Consider the following 10,451-nt stretch of genomic DNA (forward strand, 5'->3'; position numbering starts at 1 on the left):
GACGGTCATGGCAGCCCCTTGCTCAGCCGGGCGATGGTGCCGCCTCCTCGCACCTGAGCGCTCGGCTCATCGCCGTTCTGCGTTAAGGCGTGCAGGGTGCGTGTTTAAAAGGGGAAAATAAATTGTATGCAAGTGTGGCGAAGGTTTCGCTCTGATCGACTTAAAATGCGCGTGCAGAATTATCGCATGTGTCACCGTGGCTGAGGGGAGCCCCGGGAATCACTTCGCACACGTAGAGCCTACGGGAAGTCGCCGAAGATCCGGGCTGTGCGGGGAGGGAGGCAGACCCCGTCAAGGACTTGGGAAGATGAACCCCGAATCCTGCCTCAGCCGAGCCCCTTGTAGCTGAGAAGATAATTCAGTTTTACAACTCAGCGTTCCAATTGCTGCGAGACGGTCCCAACCAAAATTCATCAGTGCTTAACTCATTTGGGAGAATCGTATAGCGTACAACCAAAATGATTCCCATAATGAGTTTAATGAGTATTTGGAGATTAGAAGCTATTGGTGCTTGTGCAGTGACATGACCAGCCATCAGGAACTGTCTTACATGGTGTTCCTTTAATATTTCACATATTAAAGAAACAAAGGATAACAGCTTAGGTCTAGTTCTTAAATCTGCATTTATGACAGACCAAAGCTAGTCCCTGAGTACACATTCCTTAAATGTTTGATAGCTTCTGTTATGGGTTAATTAGAAGCCAGGGCCCAGGGTTTTCTGACACTAAGCCAAAAGCTGGAGCTATTACAAAAAAAAAAAAAAAAATCAAATCCATCTCAATACGAATTGTAAGGAATCATGAATTTCATATTTGCGAAATACTGTCAGTTATCAAATCTACCTGCTCACCTGGTAACACAACATTTCTTTCTGTGACTGAAAACTACTAGAAGTTTCTGAACACTGGAAAAAAGCTGTGTACATTTCTCCCCCTACACTTTTTTCTTGCTTTCTGTCTTCCCTTTTTGCACGCTGTCTGCTATTGTCACATCTCACTCCTCCTTGTTTGTACAAGTCCTGGTGCTGTTTTGGGATAGATCCCATCTGGAACAAAGATCAGACCCGTACGTAAAACCTGTTCTGCAACATTATTAAGAAAACAAGTATACTGTTGTACAGCATGCTCTTGATGCAATCCTTTCCCGAGCTCTGGAGCCAGAGAGTTCAGATGGCAAGGCAGGAGTGTAACGAAGGGAACAGAACAGGCTTTCAAAAGGAGCCTTGTGATGCCAACCTGAGGTCCCTCTTGTCAACTGTGTACAGCTCCTTCACTGTGAGTCAGCACTGACTTATCTTTGAAAGTTAAATCATGCTTCTCACGCCCATATGTTCGTACATATTCATGTGTTAATTCTTACACTGTTAAGGACGTAAGAGAAATTAAAAACAAACAAAGCCCTGTTCCATCTGGTCTGGTCTGAATTACGGTCAGACCCCGGTCTTAACTGTCTAATTAAATAATAAACATTCCTGAGTAAATAACTTGCATTACCGTCAGCACTATTCCCACAACTTTCGTTTCAAACCATTTTATGCCTTAGAGTTTCTCATGAAGCAATCTGTTGCCTGAGGCTGTGGCTGCTGAAGAGCAGAGGAGAGCTGCCCGGTCTGCCAGCAGAATATACCAACACAAGCATAAGAGACAGAGCATGACACAGCCAGCGCGTCACCATGAAGAGGGGTGAGGTGGAGAACTGTACTGGCTGTTTCTGGTTACATTTAATAAGAACTCCGTAGAACCATTTTTCTAATTCAGTTTTATCTCCTATCCCGTAGCAGAGGCTGTCCTAAAGCACTGTTATATTCATTTTTTAGACAAATCTAGTAGTCGGTCCTGGTTCAAACCCCAATGGCAAGCACTCAGGGTTAGCATGGTAGTGATTTCAATGATGGTAACCATCACATGTCCTTAGTGGTGGGACATTCAGTTTTCAGGACTGGTAAATACTGGCAGAGTCTGAGCGTGGCTGAGACGAGATGACTCCCCGGGCAGGGGCTGTGAATCATCATGTGTCACAGCGTGGACATGCAGAAAGCTGCAGTTAGGACTTCCTGGATTTTAGCAGCTTGATTGGTCTCAGTTTTAACCCAAGAAACACTGCCTGAAGTATAATATTTCTAGGGAGATTCTAGATTAAAGTGTCCAGAGATATTTAGGTCCCTGCATGTTAAGAGGAGCTCGCTACCTAACTGCCTTGGAGAACCTAGACCAGAATGTCCATCCATTTTTGTAAAGTACTCTACTGTTGCGTTTATGTATTTAGCCACTTCTGCTTCAGCTTCCTCAGGAGGAGTCAAAAGCACTATTTTCATGATTAAAACCAGCGACCCTCTTCAAGATCATCACAATTCCTTCATCAACTGAGTGATAATGCTACCTCACCATTCTTAGGCATTTGGCTCATCTCCATTCTGCATTAAGTCATGTAGGATACATACCCCTGGTCTCATAAAAGACCGATAAATTTGTCTGTAAAAAGCATCTGAAATATCCCAAGTGGGAAGATAATTTGTTTGCTTTTTAACAAAGCTTCCCAGAAGTTCTTACAAAGACTGAATTTATTGCTCTAATTTTTATGGTGCTATTTATCAACGTGGTGATCAACAGTAATAGAAGCTAAGAATGGTCACTGGGAAGGAAAGAAGTCAGGGCTTTCTATTCTGCTTACCACCATGCAACCATATAAACCCCACAGAGATACTGACTGGCTCAGTATTATCCCGCAAGCATAAAGCATTGCAGCATTCACCGAGGAAGCAAATGAGAGCACAGCGGGTTAGCTGAGGGGAAGGAGAGCCAGGGCAAGGCAGGCGGGTAAGAAGGCTGTGCGTGGAACAGCGAGGATGGCATGGGGAGAGGGCACAAGGAGCAGTATTAAAGGGGTGTGAAGAGCAGCTTGAAGCTGAAAGTGGCTGAGGAGTCACAATCGCGCTCTTCCAGGAATAAGAGTGGGGCAGTGATTGGGGAGCTCGGGGGAAAAAAGTTGTATCAGCCAAGATGAGAAATAAGAGCATAGAATTCATCTACCCCTGCTGTGTGCACAGAACAAAAAAAAGCTTCCTGAGAGGTACTTTAGTGGCAGCAAAATGAACTGCGCCTGTGGGTGTCTGCCGTGCTACACGGTAGTTACACCAGCAGGGTTTTCTGCTGAAGATACTGTCCCAACTGAGTATCGTGTTCTGCCCATGAGGTACCACCATCTCGGACAAGCCACTGGGATTGAAAGCAAATGAGTCAAACAGCCGATGTTTGTGTGTCTATGTGTGTCCCAGTTTTACATGTTAAATGATGCAAATTTATCACCCTTGATGCACAAGCAGGGTCCAAAGAGGCACAGCCCAACACGCAACGGTGTCTTGAGCAGAGTGACTGCCGTGCGTGCGCTGCCTTGGGGTGGGGGGAACGGGGAATGAAGAAGCCTTAGTGGTACAGAAAGGTTTCTTCTAGCAACAGAAGCTGCCCTGAGTCCCAACAGCCCCAAAACCCACATTGATCAGCAATCAGAAAGTCAGCAAAACTAAAACCTCTGAGCTCACTGCGGACCGTGACGATGTCAGAGGCAGAGTTCATGCTGCGTCCTTTGTGCCCAAAAGGTATTTTTTTTAAGCTTTAACTAACATAAAAAAAATAACTGCCTATTGCTGCTGCACAGCACATCTTGCTGAGACTATACTGTGTGATTCATAGGAAGATCCATAAATTAGGAGCCAAAAGAGAGAAAAAAATGTATTCCTGTTTAACAATAGACTATTTGAGGGCTTCTGGGTTCCGGGCCAAACTCTGGAGTTGACCGTATGAACTTGAGAGCTTTCAGTGTGACACTTCAGTTTACTTGTAGGCAAGGAGAGAAAAAGGGTACTTGCCACACAGTGCCCAGCAATGCACAATGCTTGCCAAGTAGTCTGAGCCTCTGGATGAGTTGCAGCGTAAATAAATCTGGTGTCAACGTCTGTAATTTTCCCACATGAAAGGAGATAAAGGAACAAAGCAAGGAAGATGGGATCAAAAAGCATGCAGTCTGAAAGACAGCACTTGAGCTTCCTCCTCTAACCCCATCGTGACCCGTGCCGCGGGCTAAAAACCACTCTGGACGCTGAAGGATGGTGCGTGGAAGCTGGCTTTGGTCTTGCTGCGCGTCAACTGGGCAGACAGTTGTGTGAAATGGTCCCCAGCGCAGACTTGAGTTTGCTTTGAGCAGCAGATCTCAAATCATTTCCATATGTTACTTTGAAGAAGAAAACGACTGGTAAGACTCAAAACAGAGAGACCAAAAGCCAAGAAAAAAAATGCCCTGAAGCGCCCAGATCTTTAAGATAGGCCAGTGGGGGAATCCATTTACATCTGCCAGACGTGCCTGCTGCGACACAGCCCTTCACACACTCGGTGTGGTTCCCAGTTGGAAGGCTTCCAACACCCAAGGGGCAACGTTGGGAACGTTTTACCTCCCGAGCAAATGCTGAACAGCTCAGCAGCGTGAGGGAGGCAGCGCGGCCGGCCGGGGTGCCGTCATTGTCTGAGGTATGTCCCATAGCTCTCCTGTGTTTGCTTAAGCACAGGCTCAATGACACTTGGAAAAAGCCATGATACCCTGATTAAATTCTAACACAGATAATGGTGTTCTGCCTGCTATCCAACCGTGCTTAACCCGAACTCAATGTTCTCTCTTTCTTCTGACCTAAGGAGTTGTGTCCGGACCGGCAATTAACGTGCACCTCAACAACAGGGCGAGAAGTTTCTAAGCACCCTCCTGAAAACATTTATTGGAAACTCCTTCCTTGGGGGTCTATGCACAAGTCTGAAGGACTTCAGGGACTCTCCCTCTCCTCAACTCTGAGTGAGGACAGGGATTAGCACACGTGCAGGTCAGAGCGCTCAGCTGCCTCAGAAGAACTGGGAGATAAAAAACAACATCCGAAGCACTGCAAAAAAGACCCTGTGAGGCTCGGTCCTCCACAGAGAGGGAAGGAGATGGGAGAGCAGCAGATGTCTACCTCCTGCAATTCGGATGCAGACCGTCTTTTCTTTGCGTTGTTAACTTTATACAACCTCTGGGCAGCTTCAGCAGTTTGTGAACTGCCCAAGCATCTGCAAATGGGATTCTTGATTTTCAGATCTCTCTGACGCAAACCGAATTAAAGAGCAATGAGATAGTGTGCAGCTACTGTTGACTTCTTTTCCGGGAACGCATGTGAAATACTACCAGTGTTTGTTTTGTAATAGAATGTAAATACCCCCATTGAAAAGAATCCTCAGTTCCTGTGCTTTTAACATAGAAGCAGTCTGGGGAGAACTCCCTCTCCGAGCATCATCTCTGACACACTTCTGTTGCAAGACAAATGGACACATAAAAGCATTCAAAACAGCCATTTGCTTATGTGCTTGTCTCTGAAAGCAGGTGGCAAAGTAAACACATCATGCAGTCGGTCAGATCCACTATTCCTGGCCTGGACTGACATCCAAACAATGTCTGGACCAACATCTAACAAACTGGCTACAGAATCAAGCGATTCCTGATGCAAGTTTCTGCCTCCCTCCCCCCAAGATAATAGGACACTTTCCCAGATGGAAGAAACCCACTTTAAAACCAATAGGTCTTTGAAGTGTCAGCTAAGGCTTCCTCGGCATGTGCCGTGTGCCGCAGGAATACGCTATAGCCTTTTTCATTCCCCAACTGCAACCCTGAAAACTGAAGCAGCAAGGGTAGAAAGAGATGCAGGTCTCGCTTCCTGTTTTGCTGCTGATTTCCAGGCTCTCCTGCGGCAGTCTCTCGGCCTCGCTCCACCTCCGCTTCCCCCAGCAGAGTGAGGATAACAGCGCTTTCTGGGCTGAGGATGAAGCCAAGCTCATGAGATGTTCGTGTGCTCCAGTAACGGGGATCAGTAGTTGAATTACTTGGACAAGGTTTAAGCCCATCAGAAGAGAACTGATTTAGTATGGTTTGCAAAAGAAGTCATGAAGCTGCATCCACACAAACTTGGAGGCTACGGCTGGCAGTGGCTACGGATACCTCGGCTCTGCGTACCCCACAGACCCGTGGGCAGCGTAGATGCCTCCCTGCGTTCTCTGTTTCAACAAGACCTAAGTTGTTTCTGCTATGAATGTATTTATTATACCAATGTTTTGTGGCATTTCTCCTCAAAGTCCCTCCTTGTATCCTCTAGCATGAAAGGGGAGAAAGTCACCCGGGTCATGAGACAGACTTACGGCTCGGAGCTTGGGCAGTGAGCCTGTCTCTCCCAGTGTTATCCCTCCACAGCCTCACGAAGCGGAGCTGCTCCTCTGGTCTGGTCACACCAGGCTGTGCAGGAACCCGACGTTGCCCTGTCCGGCAGGACCGCTCTGTGCTCCCAGTCTCCCTCTCACAATGTCGCTCATTCTGATCTCTCATGTCAGAACATTCTTTGATCTTTAGATAATTACAGAGGAATTTACAATTAGTGCTGTATCCAAGAGTTAAAGGGAAGGCAAAAGTTTCTCTCTCCCCCCTCCCAGTTTTAACCCCTTTGCTCTCTGCGGTGCAGGTCTATGGTTCTCAGCGAATCCCAGAATTTAAAGAATCCCATGTGCACCCCAAAGAGACATGAAGGTCAGCCACCCTCAGCCTGTACCACTCCTGTGAGCAGAGTGTCCAACCAATTTGTGAAAGCCTCCAGTGAGATAATCCATTACCAGGGTACGTGTGATGTTCCTAGTTAGGGAAACGGGATGCTTGCCAGAGTGAGGACAAGATAAAGGAGTATTAGTCCAACTTACAAGGAAACGCAGCATTAGGTTGCAAGCTCTTCCCTGACCTTGGCAAGCGCTTCTGAAAGGGCTGCTTACAAACGACAGCTCGTTAAATGGCAGGATCTGGCTCAGGGTCAGCATCGAAAACTGAAAAGGAAAAACAAGAAGCAAAGCTCTCAAAACTTTGGTGACATTCAGACTGGCTGTGGAGTCGGGCACCACCGCTCTTGTCCTTCTGTCACCCTGATTGATGTCAGTGCCGACAGATGGCTCTCGAGGTCTCAATGCAACTTTCCTGATTTCTGTATTGAAACAGAGTGCAATGAGACTTCTTGTATGCACATGGCACACACACTTCCACGGTGTACCCCTTCCCCACCCCACACGAGTTTAGTTCTGTCCAAATTAGCAAGACAAACCAGTCTGCTGGTGGCTGTCACAAATATGTTCTGTCCATTGTTTTTCTTTCCCACATTTTTATATTTGATACAGGAATCATGATATCCAAAAAAAAAGGCTTTGAACTGATGACTTCTCTGGTGTCTAGACCTTGTGATCAGAGTTCTTCCAAAGTCATACTGGCCCTCGGATATATACAGTCCAGCTCTCTGCTTTCTTCTCACTTTTCCACTGTATAGGAGAAAAAAATAAATAAATCTGTCCTGACATAAACAAGAAGTAACTCATCAAAGCAAAATGAGAATGCAAGATATAAATTCTGCATTCCTTTCTATAGCATTTTACTAGCAGGACTACTCAACTGTCTCTGAAGTCAGTGTCTTTTCCTACACCAGTACTGAAAGCTAGTGATGGTGCAGGTAATCCAGTGGATAATCTAAAGAGTAAGCAAAAACCGCTCTCTCTATTTAGCAAGTACAGTGTAGAAACATCGCCGCGTGCGGATGCCGGAGAGGCATGAACACTGTGTGCAGCCGGACTCGGGGCACCAGATGGCAGCATTTATTGTCTGCAGGTCCTAGAGCAGCCGGGACTGGCAGTTTAGTGCTTGACAGTTCATGCTGTTAAAGCCCAAAAAGGTTGGGCTGCACCCCTTTCTTCCTCCTCTGCTTCATTGAGCATGATACCACTTGCTAAGGGTAATAGATAAGAGCAAAGCGAAGGTGTATGTGCCACCTCTCTCCACTCCTTTCACACGCAAAAGATGGTTTCCTTGCTATGAGAAATGCTTTCTCTCCTTGCTAGACATTCACCTTTTGCCTGTTCCCTTCTGCCTATTATTCCCTGGAAGATCCAGACCCTCAACAGGCTCCTGGTTATCATGAATACCAGTGAAGGATATTTAGCAGATTTAGCCCCTGCAAAGACCTTTTTTTTTTTTGCTGTAGCAGATTTCTTTCAAATATCAGACGTATCAGTAGGAGCAGGCTTTTATCTGAGAGGGAAGAGCTGGAATTTAAACAGTGAGCCAGGGAAAAGGCTAAAAACTAGCAAAAGATACCTAACCCTTCTGGAATGGCAACATGCAGGATTCTGTGGCCGGGAGAGGCCCTTCGAGGCACTACAGCTGGTTTCCCAGCTTCCTCACCTCCATTTCCTCTTCAAGGCTTGAATACATACACCCAGGGTGGAGAACGCAAACCAACATCTGTCACACGCCGTCTTCTGCATTGAAAAATATTCACAATGAGATGGCCACACTCTGGGCTGGTTTTAGAGTTGATGACTGAGCTGAGGTTGTTACTGTCAATGTTACTTACACACGAAGTAGAGTTACTGCAATCACAGGACTGTCAGGAAAGGGAAGCCAGCTCCTGATATATTCTTCCCAGCATATGTGTGCATCAGAGCAAGAACTGTCCTTCTGGTATCTGACGTGACTCCCTGCTGTCTCTGCCAGACCATGTTCTTCAGGTGTGACACATACCCAGATCCCGACAAAGATCTAGGGCTTAACTACTACCCTAAATACTACCTCCTTCCAAAGCTGTGTTCTGAAAAAACACAGTTTAGCTATTTCTTAATGTTTGAGACATCGGAGACGCCTCATTTCTTTACCAGGAAGACCCACAATTTCCACACACAGCACCTCAGCTTCTACTTCACACCCAAAGCCCAAGTGCCCCAATCTGTCAGAGCACAGAGCCCGAGATCTCCAAGGGCTCTCGTGACGCTGAGCTTCACCAACACACAGAAGCTATTCCAGCCAGAGGAGCAGCTTGCCCGGACACTGGCCCTGGTCTTACAGCCGCCGCCATTGCTCTGGCACAGCTGTACTCAACAGCAACACCCGTTCCAAGGGCCACCAAAGGTTTTCACACTGCAGCAGAGGACAAGAACCATTTGTTTCTCCCACCTTTGCTAATTAAATAACCATTGTAGGCAGCTAGCTTGAAAGGAAGATCGACCAACATGGTTGCATCAATCAAGCTACAAATATAATTGTGTTGCCCAAGTCTCAGATGCTTCTGTGGCTCTGCTTTATCAAGGCTTCATTTTAAGACCAGCTCATGGTGATTACCCAAACAACAGACATCCAACTGTAGCAGTTGCTCAGAAACTGGTGGTTTTTTTGAAACATAAGGCACTGAGTCCCCGGTTGGTTTTGTTTGGTTTGGTTTTTTTGTTGTTTTGTGGGTTTTTTAAACTTTTTCCTGCTCTGCAAGCCCATTTTCCATCTGTCATCCCTATTTCAAAATCAAACTATGCTGATCCACAGGGACAGTCTTAGGACATTCAAAAACAGCTTTTCTGTTTAATTTTGGGGTTTTATTAGAGCTTCCCACTAGGCCTCTATGAATAGAAGAAGTTTTCCCCCCAAACATGATGAATTTAAATATTATTCCCCTGTTGCCTTTGCAGTGTCGCTCATGTGCTCTGTGTCTGAGGGACAATCTGCCATCAGCCTCACTCCAAGCTAATGCTGTTTTGAAGCTGTGTGATTTCATACTTCCTCCCTGAAAATCAATCATCTTCACAGTTGCAGGTCTTAAGCTCCATAACAGGGGAATATTACGGATACTCGAAGGCCCACATGCAGCAAAGGGGGATTAATCTAGGCAGATATATGTGTCCACATGGAATCTGCCTCATTTAGATGGTATTGCACGTAGCTCTTTTTCCAAAAGTCCTGTGGTGCACATCAAGTGATCCGGGGCCAATGACTTCAGCACTCACATGAGGATTACTCATCTAATTAGGGGGTTTGCGGGCTCGGCCCCTGCGTTTCTGTGCACTGTTAATGTCATTGTACTGCCTTCTGGAACATTTGTCATTTAGCGACAGGCTCTGGGGTTTGTTTTTCTTTGTATTTCCCCTGCCAGATTTGACCCCGCAAGGTAGCAGCGGCATTAATCACCCGAATGAAGCTGTTCCGTGCACAAGTGAAGCAAGTTTAGAGCGTAAATTTTGTAAAAAACAAGGGAAAACTGAAGACTTCGAGGCACTATTCAGCCAAGGAGGCAGAGAGGAGGGCTGTGTTGTTTTCCGGTCAGCGAGGCAGCGACGTCATCACCAGTTTCGTGACGCCACTCAAGCCGCTCTCCGCAGCGCTGAGCCCCCCAGATGTGCTCCCTCCCCCCTCCCAGCAGCTGCCCGGGCTCGTCTGATGCAACCACAACATCACCACGTGGCCACGCACAGCTGTTCCCCGCCGCCAGCCAATAGCAGCCGGCTCCGCCCACCCGGGAGGCGGGGCCGTCCCGCCTGCCCCTCGCGGATAGGTCGATCCGCGAGTCCATCTGCCGGCGGGGCGGTCCCTCCGGC

Source organism: Charadrius vociferus, unplaced genomic scaffold (assembly GCF_000708025.1).
Source record: "Charadrius vociferus isolate BGI_N301 unplaced genomic scaffold, ASM70802v2 scaffold321, whole genome shotgun sequence".
Taxonomy (NCBI): Eukaryota; Metazoa; Chordata; class Aves; order Charadriiformes; family Charadriidae; genus Charadrius; species Charadrius vociferus.